Source organism: Orbicella faveolata, unplaced genomic scaffold (assembly GCF_042242905.1).
Source record: "Orbicella faveolata isolate gen_17 unplaced genomic scaffold, um_ofav_v1 contig_13, whole genome shotgun sequence".
Taxonomy (NCBI): domain Eukaryota; kingdom Metazoa; phylum Cnidaria; class Anthozoa; order Scleractinia; family Merulinidae; genus Orbicella; species Orbicella faveolata.
In genome coordinates this window covers 12,797,453-12,816,364 of record NW_028301540.1, presented here as the reverse complement: position 1 = coordinate 12,816,364, position 18,912 = coordinate 12,797,453, and positions in this window count along the sequence as shown.

Below are 18,912 nucleotides of genomic sequence, written 5' to 3'. Positions count from 1 at the left end.
TTTTTAATTTAAACACTTCTCACACAGTTTACAGAGCTTACATGTAAACTACTTACAATGTTTACACAATAATACTACACTGTTTACATTACTTACAAAGAGATGTACTACAAATATAAGCCTGCACCACTTATATACTTTACTTACACTATTTATATTATGGTAGCAATTATCATTATGTTTTATTATGCAATAAAATTAAAAGCTACGAACAAGACTACGGCTGGCTTACAGAAAAGAGTTACAGTAAGAGAGAGTAAAAGGACGAAGCGGAGTGAAATTTATAGTAATTTTCCCCAGATGTTCAAGAATTTATGTAGCTTTCTTTGGGTGGTATAGCTTTGCTTTAAAATATTAAGTTTGTCTTGGAGGCGAAGAAGAAAGCCTTCAAAACATAAGTTGCCATCTCATGAACTTGTCGAGAAGATATGGAATTTTGCAATAAGAGGAGTGACATTATGTGCCTCTTTATTTTTGATGTTATTGGGCCAACCGTATAGGACGTTAGATTCAGTCAAAATGGCCACTTGTTTAAATTTCTGGTACTACCAGTTGGTGAATCTATCCCAGAAAGCCTTGGATACAATAAAGTGGTACAGTAGGTGGTTTATGGTTTGTTTTTCAGTGGCGCATAAGGAACAAATGTCGCTTTCAGTAATGCCAGCTTGAAAAAGGCTGGATTTGGAAGGTAAAATGTGGTGTATTATTTTAAACTGGAAGGAAATTATTTTCGAGTCTTTGGTTATTAAGAAAGGCAACGAGTACACTTTGTGGATGCTTTCTTTGGAGAAACCGTAACTTAGAATTCTATTCTCTGATGTCGGTGGACTTACGTTGTTACTTGGAAGTGTAGCGTAGGCTACGCCGGTCGACGGAAGGTCTTCAAGAGGGGCGTTTTGGCGCAAGTTGTTTTGATTTAATATTTTCTTCCATTCTGTAGGAATGGCAACGATCAGGCCATAGTGCAGTGAAAACGGAATATTGATGTTTACTTTGCGAGTGAGCTCGTCCAGTGAGAGGAAGGTGTTGTCTAATGGTGTGAAAAAAACTGGCCGATCTCTGATCAGGATGCAACTATTATTCCAGATGATTTTGTTTTGAATACAGTAGTCTTCCGAAACTTTGTCAGCGTTGTATTCTTGCCAATACTTAAGTAACGTGTGGTAAAAAGGTGGAAGGTTGTCGAGGCTGAGATGTTTGAAATCGTACTGACATTCTGTTAGAAAAGATCTGACCGGCATATTTGGCAGCGGCGAACTCTGGTATTATTTTCCATGCTGGGTGGACTTGTTCGGTGATTCGCTTGATCCAAGCAATTTTCAGCGCTTTATTCATGATTTCAAAATCCATCATTTTCAACCCTCCTTGACTTATGTCACTTATTATGGTCTTTCTTTTTATTTTGGCCGGTTTTCCTTCCCATATAAAATTGAAAGTTAGTTTGTTTATTTCTTTGACGTAAGAATCGGAGATCTCGAGCACAGAGGTGTATATAGCTATATAGTGTTTATAGCTTCGACGAACCTAGAGTTTTCACTATTTTGATTCTGCCAAGGATCGAGGGTAAATGTTTAAATTCACGTAGAAGCTTCAAAAGGTTGATAGCAGACTGATGGTCGCTAACAAACAACGTTATATCATCGGCGAATTGGGTGACATTTTCCCATCCGCCAACGGCAATGCCTTTGATGTCATTGTTGCTTTTCAAAGCCCTAGCGAAAAACTCAATACCAAGTACAAAAAGAAGGCCCGATAAGGGGCATCCTTGCCTGACACCTCGATGCAATTGAAAAAAAGTGAAGCGTGACCATTGTTTAGGACACAGCTGCCTGCCTGCTGGATACATTGTGGTAGATGACTTCCATCCATCTTTGAATATCTGGGCTAAAACTGAAGAGTCTAAGCGTGGATAATAAATAGTTCCATTTTATTGTGTCAAAAGCTTTTCGAAAATCCCAAAGAATTGCAATTCCTGGCATATTAAAGCTTTTAGCGAAAAACATGACATCTTGAGTCAATCTGATGTTTTCGCCTATATAGCGGCCTTCTACATATCCGATTTGATCGAAATTGATGATTTTGGACAAGGTTTTTGTATATTCTTTTGGCAATAACTTTGGCAAGTATTTTCAACTATGGATTTGTCTTTATTGTTTTTGGGGATAAGAGAGATTGTCCCACGCCGTTGATCGATCGACAGAGAGCCAGACTAAACGGCGAAGTGGAAACTTGCTAACAGTTCGGTTCGCAGCTCGGGCCAGAAAAATTAGTAGAATTCAGCTGAGAAACCGTCTGTACCTGGAGTTTTGCATTTTTGAAATCCTTTACTGCGTTTAGACATTGGGCATTTGTAATTGGCCCATCACATAGTTTTTGATCTTCGAGTGACAAAGGTGTTACCAATTCGGCTTTAAGGAAGTTACCCCCCTGGGGGATGTCTTCGTCACTTTCTTTGGATTGATAGATTGATTCGTAGAACTGTTTTTGCTCGGCTAGGATGGGGAATACACCGAATGCAAATATGGCGGACCACTTGGTCGGCGCCCTGGACGAGTCGCATGAAAGCCAGGCTAGTCAGGCTTTGATGTTTTGTTTTGACAATGTTTCCCCAGAAAAGTCTTGCTTCGTCGTCGATCTGGTCTGTTTTATTAGCTGTGGCTACGAGCTGCTGTGTTTCAGAACGCCACGAGAAGGGATATAAATTTTCCACCGTTCGCCTCTTAAGCTTAGGGAAAATAGTGGATCAATGCAATTCGTTGAGACGAAGGTAAGGAGTTCACGATCGCCCAAGGAACTAACGTTTGTTCGCTACATTTCACATTCGAAGATCTTAGAAAAATCGTTTAAATGCCCGTTTTTAAATGACGAGTTTATGTGGTATCTAGTGGTGTTCCAACACGATTTACATGGCCAGTACCTTCCCCAAAGTAAAGAAAAGCTCCTCTTGAAAAACATTCTCTGTCTCAAAGGAAGAATTTGACTTCGCGTCCACTCGCACGGAATCGCACGAAACAAATACTACGGTGTAATAACCAAGCGAATGAACTTCAGCTGCCCCCATCGTTGTATCCAGTGAATGCTTTGAGCCAAATGAGAACGACTTGGAACTAAATGCGGTCGCTTACACATTTTCTAAGATCCTCCAGACTGAACGAACAAACTTCAACAGTTTCTTCGGCGATCGTGAACTACTTTCCTTCGTCTGTTTTCCCTGAGAGGCGACCGCGGAAACGTTAAAAAAAAAAACCACGTTCTCTGCTGTGGAAGATTTCAATTCCTTCTGGTGGCATTCAGGAACACAACAACTATAGGGAGGGTGAAACAAAAACAGACCAGATCGACGACGAAGCAAGACTTTTCCGGAGAAGCAGTGTCAAAACAAACATCAAAGCCTGACTAGCCTCGTTTTCATGCGACTCGTGCCGGGCGCCAACCGAGCGGTCCGCCATATTTGCATTTGGTGTATTGATCATAAATGTACGTTTTATCGGTTATTTTCAGATTGTCAATGGCTTTTTTGGTTTGGGCACTGTTCTCTAAGCTGTAAAAATATCTCGTGTTACGTTCACCTTCTTCATACCATTTTACCTTGCTCCTGAGGATCGCGCCTTTTGTCTTGATCATGCATGAAGTGCATGATTTTTTGCAAACGTAATTTTGCTTTGAGTAGCTCGTTTTTGGCATGGTTGTTGTTAGGACTTCTTTCCAGACTTAGTTAAAGCGCAAGTATTTTATTTTGGAGTGTCAGTTCTTCGTTTTTACGTGTTTTTGCTTTCGTCTTGGCATATTTTACTGTGAAACCCCTTATCTCCCTTTTTATAAGATCCCATTTCAATCTTTATCGTCAACGTTTTCATATTTGACTTTGTACAAATCTATGTTTTTACGTGGGACGTTAACAAAGTTGTCATCTTCAAGTGGAGAATTATTAAATTTCCAGAAACCTGGGCCTCGGTCGGTTGCTTTCTAAATCTGGCCTGAAGGTGCAACGAAATTGCAGAGTCAAATCCGTTTCGGGCACATGAAAAAATTTACACGTCGCATCTAAATTACAGAAATCTAATCTACACTGTTTCTTGTGAGACTTCTTTCTCCATGTGTACGATTCGAGAAGAGGGTTTAAGCGGCGCCAGATATCGACCAAGTCGGTAAGATGTACACAACTCTTCGATTTCCTTAATTTTAAACGCTTTCTTGGCGACCGCATTTCCACCTTTTTGTCTTTGTCTGACAAAGCACAATTAAAGTCACCTCCGATAATAACATTTTCCTGTGAAAAGTCTTGCAGCTGGCGGTGCAGGGATTTAAAAAATTTGGATTGTATAGATGTTGGCTAAAATTAAATGCGAATCATTGACCGATATGCCCACAATGATATATTTTCCATTTTTGTCGGAAATACACTTTTCTATTTTACAATCAAGTTTTGGGTTTAAAAGTATCATTACTACCTTGCTGTTTGATGCACCGTGACTGAAAAAATCTTTGCCTCCCCACTCAGCGGACCAAGTGTCTACGGAAAGCTTAGTGCTGTAGGTTTCCTGATGAAATATAAATTGAGCCTTTTGGCTGTGGATCCACCTAAAAATGGAACGGCGCTTAATCGACTTGTTGAGACTTCTTATGTTTATTGCTCTCACTTAATGTCTAAGTTTTCAATAGTGTCTATTGGTGGTGTGAATAAATTGACTTAAGATATGCGTAAGTAAGGAAACTTGAGGTGAGATACAGTTTTGACAGCTTTCTTTCATCCTGTGGGACTGAATAAATTTGCATTACACTGTGATAAAACACGACGGGCGTTTGAGAACACGACGGAAATGTAGAAAACACGAGCCGCAGGCGCCGGAGTGTTTTCTACGTTTTTCGAGTGTTCTCAAACGTCCGGAGTGTTTTATCACAGTGTACTACACGGCTTAGGCTTCTTCATTTGCTTTATGATATGGAGGTAATGTGGCGAAAAACAATAGAACACGCGTTTTCAATGTTTTATACTCTGATAAAACATGGGTTTTTGAACAATCAGAGCGCGCGCAGGGTCCTTTCTATATTGTAAAGCAAAGTAGAACATTGTAAAATTGAATGAAAATAAACAAAGACTACATATGACTAGAAACACTACAAAACTCGAATACACAAGGACTGGAATGCTAAAAACATACATCTAAACTTAAACAAAATCCATTACCTGCTGATAGTTTTAAGAGATAGAGAATAAATGTGATACCGAGTAAATACATTGTGTCTATAATACAGGCCACAAAAGCAAGGAATCGTTGATGTATACTTGTATTATTTCGATATAATTCTATATCATCTTCGGACTGAGGTGACATACAGGTAGCAGAAATTTAAATACTGCGAGATAGTACATTAGCATTAGGACGTGAAAATACAAAATTAAGACGAGACTATCAAGGGAATAGGGATAGTTTAACCAGTGTTCAAAAACATGGTGCTGAACGAATGACGCGGAATAAATGAATGACGCGGCCGCCGATAAAAAGGCAAAGGTTGAAGGCATCTGTGGACGCCTTATGTTCCCCATGGGATAAAGCGAACTAGATGATGATAACATTTGTAGCGAGTCGTCATCTGAAAGGTTCTTTAAAAAAACATGATTCAAAAAAATCATGAAACCAAAATATCTCGTGAGCAAGATAAGTGAATGCTTTCTAATGCTTTTTTTTTCAAAAAATACAGATCAGATCTTCTATCCTCAAAAACCGTTAATATTTCATATGAGTCAACGAAAAATCTATTCCATTAACTGGAGTGGTGTCTTGTTTCAGCAGGCGTTTTCCTAATTGAGATACCTTCTTATTCAAGAACGCACCAGATAAAAAAGGCACAAATTGCTCTCCGACTCTCTCATTCGAATAACGAACGGTATCTTTGGACAGTGATGTCCTATTTTTGCCCAGTTATCTATTAATTGTTAAGGAAGAGTTGTGGATGTGATATTTTGGTTTCAAGAGATTTAAAAGAATGTTTAACTTGTAGAGACTTGAAGAAGCCTCGAGTCCACAACCCGCAGCGACTGTAAGAGTGAAACTTTTTAAAACCGGTGCACCAATAGCTGGATAGTTTTTATTTGGTCTCTATTGCCTTTCATCCTCAACTGCCATAAAATGGCTCTATTTCGGAAGTAGGGTTTTGGAATAAATGACAAATGGCAGGATAATTACAACAACCAATTTTCACTGCCTTTTTGTTGCAAATTATTTTTCAGGCTATACCAGTAGTCACCCAGGGTCAATTGCTAATCTCTATGCAACTATAAGCTAGTGCCTTCAAATAGCTTCGTTTCAAGCCAAAACTTCACAGAAGTGTTGTTTGTCGCGTTTTTCAACCTGTCTCGGATAAGCAGGTGTTCTTTGTTTAACAGCTATTCTTTCTGCTTGCGGGATTTCTCCAATACATTTTGCGTATATATGAGGTTCCTACGTTTAAATAACATAATGTGCTTTGAGATGTTTACGTCTTTTCGCTGATAGACTTTTGCGATCTTGACAATTTGTAAGCCTAATATATATTTCTTATTCACCGGGCTTGGTCGGTCTGTAAGGGAGGATCTTGACCAAAGTCGAGCGTTCAAAGCCTTGAGGTTTGTGCACATTGAACTCCATTGAGTAAAACAAGGACAAAGGAGGGATGATTGACCAAAACAGACTTATGTGTTAACCATACGCTAAAAGGCACGCAGTGGTGTGAGATTTTGGACTCAAATTTTAACGTATAAAATACTTAAATACTGCGAGCTAAACTTTAATTTTCTTAGCGTAGCAATGCCTTTAGCTACACATTGAAACTGAGTTTCGCTCGTGTGCATTATATTGCCATCTGAAAATCGTTAGAAATTACCAGTGCCATCTGCAATAAGTTAACTGTTTGTGCCATGCCAAAGTTTCCTATTGATAAATCATTTTGTTCCCATGATACACTGGCTTTGGATGAAACTGATAGCCGGATAATCTCGTGATTAACTTTTCGAAAATTTAAGGTGGCTCTGAACCACATATACATATTTCTTTTCTGTTCAAACTTTGCAATAAAGTCTTATCTTAGCATGTTTATCACAATTCGATAATAAAAAAACCGGGTTTCACTGAACCGTTTTTGAATCATTAGCACTTAAAGCTAAATGGAGGTGGCCCTAAAGGGGAAGTAACTCAGCATCACCAGGACTTAACAAAAGCATGGACCAAACGAACAAATAAAGCATGTCCAAACGAAAGCAAATTAAACATGAATCTTCGTGAAGATCAAGATCAGCACTTTACTTAATAAACAAAAATTAGAAAAAGCAATGCTGCACAAAGAAATGAACATTTCTCTTCATTATTTACTTGGGGCCTAAACTGACCTTCAAGATGGGCTATGAAAGCTTTCCACGTGCAGTCCCCCAGCTTGCTACTATTCCCCGCTTTCCCCCTTGATTTCCCGGTGAGTACTCTCCTACCTTCCCCATGTAATTCCCGTGAGTTCCCCTTGCGTTTGCCCGTCCATGCAATCCCCGTGGTCTCTGCGTGTTGTGTATCAGTCGCGTTTGTGGTGCGTTCTACCGCGGATATCCCGTGAGTTCTGCTATAAGAAGCGTTGTGTGTTTCATCGCCGGTTCAACGTAGGCTTACTGCTAACTGCGATCTCTGTAGTTTCTGCCATGCTCTTCTATTACACACTAGGTTACCTTCGCGTTACCTTCCTTTTACCACGCATTTCCTCCATTGGTTTATCCTGCGTAGCTAGTTGCTTTTCCTCGCGAGTTCTCAGTGGGTCCGCTTCTAAGGTCTTTTCAGCATTCCAAGTCATTCGCAAACTAGGTGCTTTAATGCGTTTGCTCTCAGTTATGCTCCGACGCTTAAGCGAAAAAGCAAACATGGGAGACACACAAACTGAAAGTGTCCTCATCCGAAATAGTTAACAGTGAATGTGAGGAAACCAGGCAGAACCAGACAGGAGGTGATACAGCTCAAAAATCGCCGATCTCGCTCAAACTTGGCACAGATGTTGGGTTGGTGAGTGACAGATTATGGCAAAAACGTAGGTCAAAACAGTTTATTCCCTCCAAGCTAGGGGTTCCCCCATAAAAAATGGCCATTTGACACTAGTTTATGCATCTTTAATTAGCTGTCTTTGGTTTAATATTTCTACAACACGAAAGGCCATGTGAAAATGAAATTCACTGGATCGTGTTTCTAAAATCATCAGTCTTAAAGCACGGATATTCAATTGCACCAAGCAATCTCATCTTAAGAAAGAGTCAAATTTCGTAGTGTTGTGAATGTCCTTTTAATTATTTTATGGCAAATATCTACAATGGGCAACAGCAAATCAGTACACATTATTCTAACATGGATTGTGAGAGCAATCACTAAAATTAAGTTCTCAAACTGAAAAGTTTATAAAATGTTAGGGATTTTCAATATGTTTTCTGTGCTGGCGTACCATTTAATCAACATACCATTAAACACAAAAGCGGTTTTTCTGTCTTAACATTGGTCGAAATGAACACGAAATATCTAGCTAAGCATTTTCCCATCGATTACGAGTAATAAGCATTCGGCGTAAAGCAGCACTTGAGAAACATCTTTCAAACAGTTTCGGAGTTATATTTTGTGGCATTCTCACGATATCGATATAGATATTGCAGCAGAAGATTCAACTCACAGGCTCCCTCAACTTATGTTTTCAGGCGTAAAAATAGATTGGACACAAGAAATTACTACTACATACATGCCCTCAAAACATTCTTGTTTCGGAAATCCTACTTCTGATTTATTTCATTTTATGAGAAACTGTATTTTAATTAATTATTTCATTTATTTTATTTACTTACTGTTATTAGGAATATTTTATAGGATTTAACTAATTTATTTGTTATAGTAATGTAAGCGCATTGAGTTTTTTTAAATCCGCCCAAAAAACTTTATTATTATTATTATTATTATTATTATTATTATTATTATTATTATTATTATTATTATTATTATTATTATTATTATGTCACTTAGACGCGATTTTGTGCTTCCCTGGATTCTTGGACTACGACATGCCCGGCTTTGTACCATCCGTTGGATGGCTTCGACTCGAGTTTTAAAGATAATATCCATTGCCGCCATTCCGCTCATGAACACAATCTTAATGTGCTTGCCCGTACTCTAGAAAGTGTTACAAAAATCTACGTCATTCAAGTGGATTTTTCTTTTTGTTTGGTTTTGACAGATTTTAAGATCCAGCTCGTGAAACGAATCTGTACTGTGCTGCCGGGATTTTTTTTTCTTTTTTGTTTTTTTGCTCAGGGAGGTAAGGTGAAGTGAAGAATTGGGAGATGTGCGAAAGTGATGTATCCAGTTTAGACTTTCACCACTATGCCGTGGTCTTGTTGTGCTGCAATGGCAGTGTGATCACCACTAAAAATCGAGGTTATTCCTTAAATGAAACATCGCGAAATAATGGACACTTTTAATGAAGGGACGAGCCTGAACTAAACCACTCTCACCAAAGTACCGATCTCTGCATTTTACCTATAGATCCTCCCTGTATAGTAACCGCCGGACGTACAAGGGGGTGGGGGGTTAGATGCCACCCCCACGACTTACCCTCGGAGGCTGATACTTTCAGTAGCTGTTCATTCATCCTCCGCAGAGATTTTGATGTGTCAATTGTGTGTCCATGACTTTTGAAGTTGCCATGGCAACCGCAGAACTCTGTGTAGGTCTGTACAGCACAGCAAATGATCCCCCGACCAGAAATGATCCCCAAATTGGACCGAAAATGATCCCCGAAGTGGACCGCAAATGATCCCACTGGAAAACGAGGAAGGGCATGGAGTTTGTTCCTCGGGTCGAGATTTCAATTTTTAACCTAAACGGAAACAAGTCATGACTGACCATATTCTATGTACACATAATTCTCATGCTGATAGATTACCGTAAAAGCTCTGCGGAGTGCCTTGTAATCGGCTTTGCCAACATGTAACCATAACATTTTATAACAATTTAACCGACGCAAAAATTGCGAACGGATAAATAAAGTCAGATCAGTCACTCAATATTCTACATCTCAATTTACTCAACTAAATCGTGTCTAATTTTCTCGACTACACGTTTGGTCATACCCTGGGTGCTAGAGACTGTTCAAGTGCGGTTTTCGATTTTGGTTATACGCTAATCACGCAAAATAAAAAACCTCTGATGCCCAGGGTACTCTTGTTATCGATTTTGAAGGTCAATTAAGTTAACAAGAAATCCTAACGGATATCTGGTTGAAGTGGTGTTACCTATGTATTAGGTTGAGGATGTTCATAAAGCAAGACTTCTTGGGGTCTGGAAATATTTCGAGAAAACGGTTTACGGCTGCCATTCTTCTTTGAATTCGTATTGATATCCGGAATCTCGGTTTTCCGCTCATGTTTCCCACGGGTAATGAAGGTGAGTGTTAGGTCGTTCAACATACATGTGCTATACAAGTTGACCAATCAGCGCTCCTGTCCAGATTCAGTACACGTTTACATCATCAGTATGGAATTTCTGGCTGTAAATTGCAAATGCAAAAGCCAAACCGGCTTGGAGTTGAGATGCGGGCTTTCTAACTCACAGAATATAATTCGTAAGACTTAAAGGTCACGTTCGCTCTTACTGGGGGTATTAACACAAATATGTACAAGTTGTTTATGTCTTCGTTAACTTTATGGTAGCTATTATTGTTGTAGATTGAGCCAAAATGGTAAATGGTATCGTTGTTTACGAGCTTTAAAATTTTCCGCAATTTCTCAGAGGAATTGTCAAGAGAAAATGAGATAAAATGATTTATCATGCCTTCGCTGTGATTTTTGCCGATCCACGATGGGAGGGTTACAAATTCCACTCTCTACTGGGCAAGCTCAGTGCCGAGACAAACTTTAACTTTCCAGCCCCTCCCTTCAATCACATCTCTGGAATCTGCTAAAATCTAACAGACACGTGACCAGCCGCAACCAGGGTACTTTTTCCAGGGAGGAAGAGAGAGGACCCTGGAAACGAGGTTGTGTTGGACTCGGCTGCACCTCGTGAGTCCAAAACATTTTGACCACTGGGATGACGTGTATCGGTATCGACAAGAGTACAGACCACGCTAAACCACAATCGATTTGTTAAGCTTTTTTTTCAGAGCGCGAGCTGAAAAAGGCATTGCGTGACACATTGACGCGAGCAGCGTTGTCTTGTTAACAAATTGACGTCAGTTTTTCATGCGTCCGTCCTGTTATTGATCATGAACTTCGTCATAACATTGTCAAAGTAGCTGTGGATCCACGAGGCGATAACCGAGTGGATCCGCAGACTATCCGCAGACTATCCACAGGCTTTTGCTGCAAAATGGCTTCCCTCAGGGCATCATCACTTTTAATCTCAATGACGTCCTGAACAAGAACAAGAACAAGCCAACTGAACCCGTAGCAACAGTCCACAAAAAAGATGTTATTATTTTATTACCCTATATAGGTCTCCATAGCAATCATATTTCTAAGCGTGTAAAATCTTGTGTAAATCGTTTCTACTCTTTTGTTAATGTCAGAGTTATTTTTTAAAACACCCAGCGCATCAAATCCTTCTTCCCATACAAGGACCGTCTCAACCGATCACAATTATCCAAAGTCATTTATAAAGCTAGTTGCTGGGACTGCAATGATTTTTTACATTGGGAAAACTAAGCGAAGGTTTCACGACCGGAAAACGGAACATTTCAAGGCCCTTTGCGAAACATGATCACTCTTCTGCTATTGCTGATCACGTTAAAACAACTGGTCACAACATCAAATGGGACCATTTTGACATTTTGGCGTCCGGCAAGACTGACTACCATTGTAAGGTTAAGGAGATCTTATTTATTCAGAAGTTGCAGCCAGCACTGAATACCGAATGTCAGCAGTGAAAAGCTTTTACTTTACTAGGAAAGTTTTTCCATTGTTCACTTTACAGACAGTTTCCGTTTGAAACGTCTTAAATTTCTACTGCAGATGTTCTTCTGTTTAGGTTCCAAACCCCCATTGATACAGTATAAATACCTTTCCAAAAATTTTAACGGTCATAATTTTGAAAATGTATGTTGACTAGGATAGTAAATGCATGTTTTTAAAATGTTTATCACCGCTGTTTGTTCATATTTTTAATCAAGGTACGATGGCCGAAGACCAAGAGTTTATATGACATCAATTTGTTTTTTACGATAACAAATTGTCAAATTGTCCGCTCTCGTTTGTTGACGCATCGCATAAATTATAAATTCATGTGTCTGCTCGCTTATTGACAATAAAAATAAGCCAATGAGCGCGCGAGAATTTCTACAGTTATCGTAAAATTAACAAATTGACGTCAGTTTTTTATGCGTCTGTCTTCTTATTGATGATAAATTGCGTGTTAACATTGTCAAAGTGGCTGTGGAATCATGAGCCGCAGGCGAGTGGTTCAGCAGTAAACGTTGACAATGTTATGACGAAATTTATCACCAATAAGAGGACAGACGCATAAAAACTGACGTCAATTTGTTTTTTACAATAACAAGACCCCAAAATGGTCAAATGCCGGGAATAAATGAGGGGAAATGACGCCGTAAACTTGCCGTAAACAAAGATAAGTGAATTTTATTCAAAATGACGTGAACATTGTCGATAGCTTCTCTCGCTTTTTCATTGGCTACTTAAAAAAGTCCATAAAATTTCATTGGTTGACAGTTTGACAGCTGAGAGTTGAACTTGAAAGCTTGCATAAATTAAAATTTTATCCGTCTGCACTCTTATTGATGATAAAAATGAGCCAATCAGCGCGCGAGAAATTAGGCAGTTATTGTAAAAACTCCTATCGACAACGGCAAATGAGCCAGTTAGATTGCGAGATTAGTTGCAATTGTGGTAAAAAATGTTTTTTGGGAGTGGAAGTGTATGTTCATTGTGAAGAGTAAAAAAGGAAGCTAGCTCGAAAACTGAAACAACTCCAACATGTTTGTGTCCAAAATTAAAAGTACTCTCTGAATACAAAATGAAATGGAAATCGTCATTCTGCTACTTAAAGCTAGATACAGCGTATACTTGGGTCACAAGCATGCAGTACGTGAAAACGCGACAGAATTTCTGATCAAAACTTGTATTGCATTCCCAGACAGAGCACAGAGAGGAAATTACCGATGAAAGATGGCACAAAACTACCAAAAGAGACGTGTATGATAGTCTTGGAGATAAATATTTTCACGTTGGTGATTTCCAAAAAGCTCTTGAGTACTCAAAGCTTTGTCTTAGTATTATTGCCAAGGATGTTGGAGATAAAGGAGCTCAAGGAACTGCATATCGCACTCTCTCGGTGATTTAAAGACAGCCACGGAGTACTACCAGAGACAGACAAGTTTAGGGACATGCATATCAGCACTACCAGCAATCCCTTAGTATAACCAAGGATGCCGGAGAAAAACGAGCTCAACAATTTACATAGGCTGATATTGGTGCAGTTTATTACTTTCTCGGTGATTTCAAGACGGCCATTGAGTACTACCAGCAGTCTCTTGGTATTGCCAAGGATGTCGGAGACAAACGAGCTCAGAGACATGCTTATCACGGCCTTGGTGTCATTTATCACACGCTCGGTAATTTGAGTGAAACACTTTTCTGAATAATAAGTGAATGAAAAACCGCACAGACAAATTTTGGCAAGGCCATTTATATATCAATCATCTTTCATATCCCAGTTGACTTAATTTATTGAATGGTTACGATGTTTATTTTTGATAGCATGACACTGCAAACCAGCCACATTTCGATTCTTTGTGACCGATAAAAAATGAGGTGCATTCGATGGTAATAAATGACAATTTAGCTAGGTAACAAATTTAATAAATAAATAAATATATATATATATATATATATATATATATATATATATATATATATATATATATATATATATATATATATATATATATATATGTCTGAATTTATGAAAACCGTGTTAAAGACTTTGCACCAAAATAGCGGGCATGTTTTTGAAGAAACGGTTAGAAAATGTACATAAATATGGCCATGTCGCACCGAGAGTGCTATCTACCTCGTGTACTCTTAATAGAGTCCATACCATGCCTATACAAGCCTTTAAAGTCGCTGCAAAATGAGTCGAACGAGCCAAACAAAACTAAATTAGAGCTTAAATTGATCATTTGGTTCGCCGCGGCACTAATTTAGACAGGCTTAACCTCTGCGATTTCACCTAAATGACCTCACTATGTCTTTACTGTGGGTTAAATTAGCCAGTCACGCTAACAAGAGCATGGTAAGCAGTGGAATCGGTTATTTACCTCTATATTTCAGCCAAAAAGTAGCCGTTACGTGACATTTCATTTCAATATCTGACCGGATTCGCAAAAACATAGCCATAGAATTTGACTTGTCACTGATAATCTAACTTGCTACAATTCTGTCCTAGAGCTAGCTTTCCACGAGGCTTAACGTAGCTCAAATAACAGCAAATAACTCTCCTGTATGCCTTTTGAAGCCAGGAAGACTAAATTCACCGTCTTTTCGTTGAATCATGAATTGTACAATTTAATTAAGAGTGCTTTTAACATGAAATTGGAGTCTAAATCAACACGAACGTACAGATATCAAAACCGCGGCGGAGAGCTAATCTATCGCTTTCTAAAGGCCTGCATCGTCCTAAATGGACTGAACAAGAGCTTCCTACATCGAGAATCGATTGAACTTCAGACAAACTAGGCCATAGTTAGCAGTAAGCGAACACTCAACATGTTGTCGTTACGTCAATTATCGCCCGGAAGCCACGCAAATAAATTTCTTCCGCGCTAGCGAATCACAGACAGTTCTCATACTTAGCTAAGCCGAGAACGCCTAAAATTGATAAAACAAGGAAATTCTACTCACGATCAGCGCTTGAACTCATGTTCTTCTCTCTCCTCGTGGCCATGTTTTGCTCGCAAATAGCAATGTCCCGGATGTACTTCAATTTTGTCGAGCGCGGAATGGCACATGCAGATTTCAACAGATTTTTTTTCGAAGTCTTTAGCTACATCAAAGTTCAAAGCAAATGACGCCAACAGCAGCTAGAAATGTCCAGTCCATCGCACGTCTAAGCCCTAAATTGATGTGGCGAAAGATTTTTGCTGTCTAAAGCAAGCACAACATTATCGCCACAGGGCAAACGGCCTTCTGTTACGGGACTAAATGTGACCCGTACAGTTTACACATGTCCTCAGGCCCGCCTCAGGTACGATAATGGACGACGCTTACTAGCAAATCGTTAGACTTGGGCCTTCATTGGACTTAATGATGTCCTCGGGCAGACTTCCTTTAGACAGCAAATACAGAACGCTAATCGGTCGCTCCTTGTCAGAGTCACCGCGCGAACTGAATTCAGACGAGTGTAGCCTGGGCTAAACTTAACGCAAATTGAAAAAGGGGGGGGGGGGTGGGGGAGAGTCGATAAATAATGAAAAAAATACCTAAATAAATGAAACATGCGGCAAGGAGCTCCTACATTTCATGCTAGGTAAGATTTACAAGCTGCTGTCATAGCGAAAGCAGAAAACAAAAACAAAGAAAGGAAAAAAAAAAAATTCAAAAAACACCTGATTCAGTCTTTAACACCGTTTTCATAAATCCAGACATATATATATATATATATATATATATATATATATATATATATATATATATATATATATATATATATATAAATAACTAAACTCAATAACTGGCTCACCTGTACATAGGCATTTGTCAAGCATTTGATTTTTTTTTTATATAAATTGCAATTGTCCAACCGTGGGGCAATTATCAAACAGCAATTGATGACCAGTTGGGCCATTCCATTTAATATCGGCATCCCCCCCATTGGGGAGCTTTGAATTCTACCCCCTCAGAAAGGAAGATCAGAGTGCCGATACAATTCCCCCTTCAGAATTCTATCAAAAGATCAAAGGTGCCGACACAGTTGCCCCTCGGAAACAGCCTTTAAAGCTCCCCCTCCCCCTCAGATTTCCTAGGTCTTTAATTAATAGGGGGCGGGGGTGCGGATAAAAAATGGAATGGCCCATTGCTGAAGCGCTTACCAATTATCTTGCCATCTTTTACAATGATTGCTCCGTACGGTCCGCCATGTCCTTTGGATGGTCCTTCGTTACTGAGTTCGATTGCTCGACTCATAAATCGTTCCTTTTCTTCCTGATTCGGTGTGTACGGGGACATTGTCGGACACTCTCAGGTGTAACGAAAAACTCGGTCAGGATTCACAATAATATGTACACAAAGTCACAGTAAAGTCAACTGTATGCCATATTCTCATCCCCAGAGCTCTTTTCGCGTCTATAAGCCGGCGGGGCCTTGGGATGACAACGAAGATCCGGTAAATTATGGCGGCAAAACACGACGACGTAGACTTGCCATAAGTCGACCTTTTCTCAGTCCTTGACTTCTTTATCTCCCTCGAGCTTAGCGAGGGGTATAAATAAATCAAGGATTATTACTAATCCTCGAGCGACGAAGTCGCGAGCATGAGCGTCGTAAGTCTGAGTTGTCGACTTGTCACACTTGCAGGGATGTGAATCAGAGCGTAAATGTTTGGCGCGAAAAACATGATTGACATTTCTCACTTTTTTTGCGAAAGCAGAAAATGATTTCCATCAAAACGTTTGCGAGTATTGTCCCCTTATCGCAATTGAATTTATTTGTGTACAGTGCAGTATGTAGGCAGCTACATTGACAAACAGCGAAAGCCGTTCATTGAGTAACCTGAAAAGACAAAACCGTGTTTAAACCGATCGAGAATTATTTTAGTCTACTGCTGCGTAACAAGTGTTATAAACTTATTTTTACCACAATTGCTACTAATCTCGCAATCTGATTGGCTAATTTGCCGTTGTCGATTTAACAAATAGATTCCATGTTGCCGTGCGTCTGTTCAGTAATAGATCACAGATGATATCAAAATGTGGTAAGAACAAATGATACACCTATCAATGTTAAGCCGCTGGAGAAGGGGGGCGGGGGGGGAGTCCGGGCATGGGCGGGGGTTTTGACGTAACAAGTCTGCCCGTGGTTGGTACTTTTGATCATTCACCAAGTCCCGAAATCCTGGCAGTCCCGGCGTCGACAAAACCAGGATCGGATCACGGATCGGATCACGGATCGGATCAGAAAGAAAACCCAAAGTTTTAAAGAAAAAAAAATCAAAAACAAAAATCAAACCGTTTATAAGATAATAATAAATAAAAAATAAAAGTGGAAAACTAAAATATGTTAAATGAACATGAGAATCCCAAATTTGACGCAATGACATGTTAATTACAGAGAATGACAAGAGGTCATTTAAAAAACCACATAAGCGCCTAATTTACGACGAATTTAAATTGTAATGAACAGGCAGATGTAGTTATATTTGAACGTTACTTGGCTCGAAGCTTGCGTGAACCTCCCATTCTCGTTTTTGAAATTGTTATCAGTGGCTAATTCTCGGCTACATTTTCGTGTCAGATGTGAGCGTTACAGTTGGCGTTACAGTTAATGAGAAAACTTACGTACGAAAGCTTAAGGACATGACTTGCTTTGAAGGAGCTACGTCACGATTTGCACATCTTGAAAAAACTAGCTTAGCAATCCCCGTTAATCTTTGCCATCCTTAACGATCCTCATTCCGTTTTGATTTGTTCATGCCTCTTAAGTGTTTTCTATCCTAGAACACGATCATTTTAAGGTTTTATTCTATTTAAAGGCAACTCTTTACAACCCTAAAAATAACTCTAAAACTCGTGACGTAACTCCTAAAATGCTGTTTATTCTCGGGTTGCGTTATCGTTCACACTATCGATGTCATTCCTAGAATTTTTTGTAAAACAGCTATATTTCCTTGAAATACAAATGGTTTGTTTCGTTTTATTCCAGTGCGAAATATCGTATTCCAAACTCACATCTTGTAAAAGTATAGACTTGTCTCAAAAACGGAAATTGTTTGAAATCATCAGGTGTTTAATTTTTTAGTGTTTTTAGTTTTTGCACGGCTGTGAGCGGCACATCAGAGAATTTGGAACTGAATGGAAAATTCCTAGAATATTTTTACCCTGTGAGCTGAACCGAAGGTGTTAAAGAACCACGGGATCCAAAACCACATATCAATTAAAATAACACACTGACCTTTCACGAAATCGATTTATATGACAAAACAGATCACGTCGCGAATAAAGCTTTGTAAATAAATGCTATTTACGACAGATTCTACAAAGAATGGACGCAAATGCTTGAGATTTAGAATAATCTTTGATTTTTTGGCCAACTGCCTTTTAGCTCTGTCCTACGCCAGCAATATAAAGGGTTTAACAAGTGTCTTACATCGTGGTTTTGAGTGAAGATTTAAATATGTGAGGGGCTCCACATTTTCAAAACAGAACTATCCGTATCAATAATTTTCGGATTTTTTCCCAGTCTCCCGAAGGTTTTCATGACTGCTGACCGTGCGGCGCGCGCGATTACGTAACTATCCCCACGTATCAGCCCCCATCTTAATAGTTAACGAAGCATTTCGCAAGAAGCGGAAATCGTGATTTTTACAGCTCGCACTTTTTTTGAATAACACTAAGTGATTAAATGCTTAACCGAGATTTTTATTGCTCTGTTGATTTGTAAAAGATCATTTTGCCTTAGAACACAGGAAAAGAAAGTTGCGCATATTTTATATTTCTGATAGCAATAACACAATTTAAGCGAAGGGAATCCATTCCTGTAGTGTCTAACTTCGTTGTTTACAGTTGCCACTCTCAAAGCGGTGAATTAACTCGCAACAATGATCATAATGGGTATGATCTTCTAAAGAAGAATTTATTCTAATAAAATATTTATATTTTCAAAACTGTATAGGCGTGTATTAAAATCTTACACGCGGC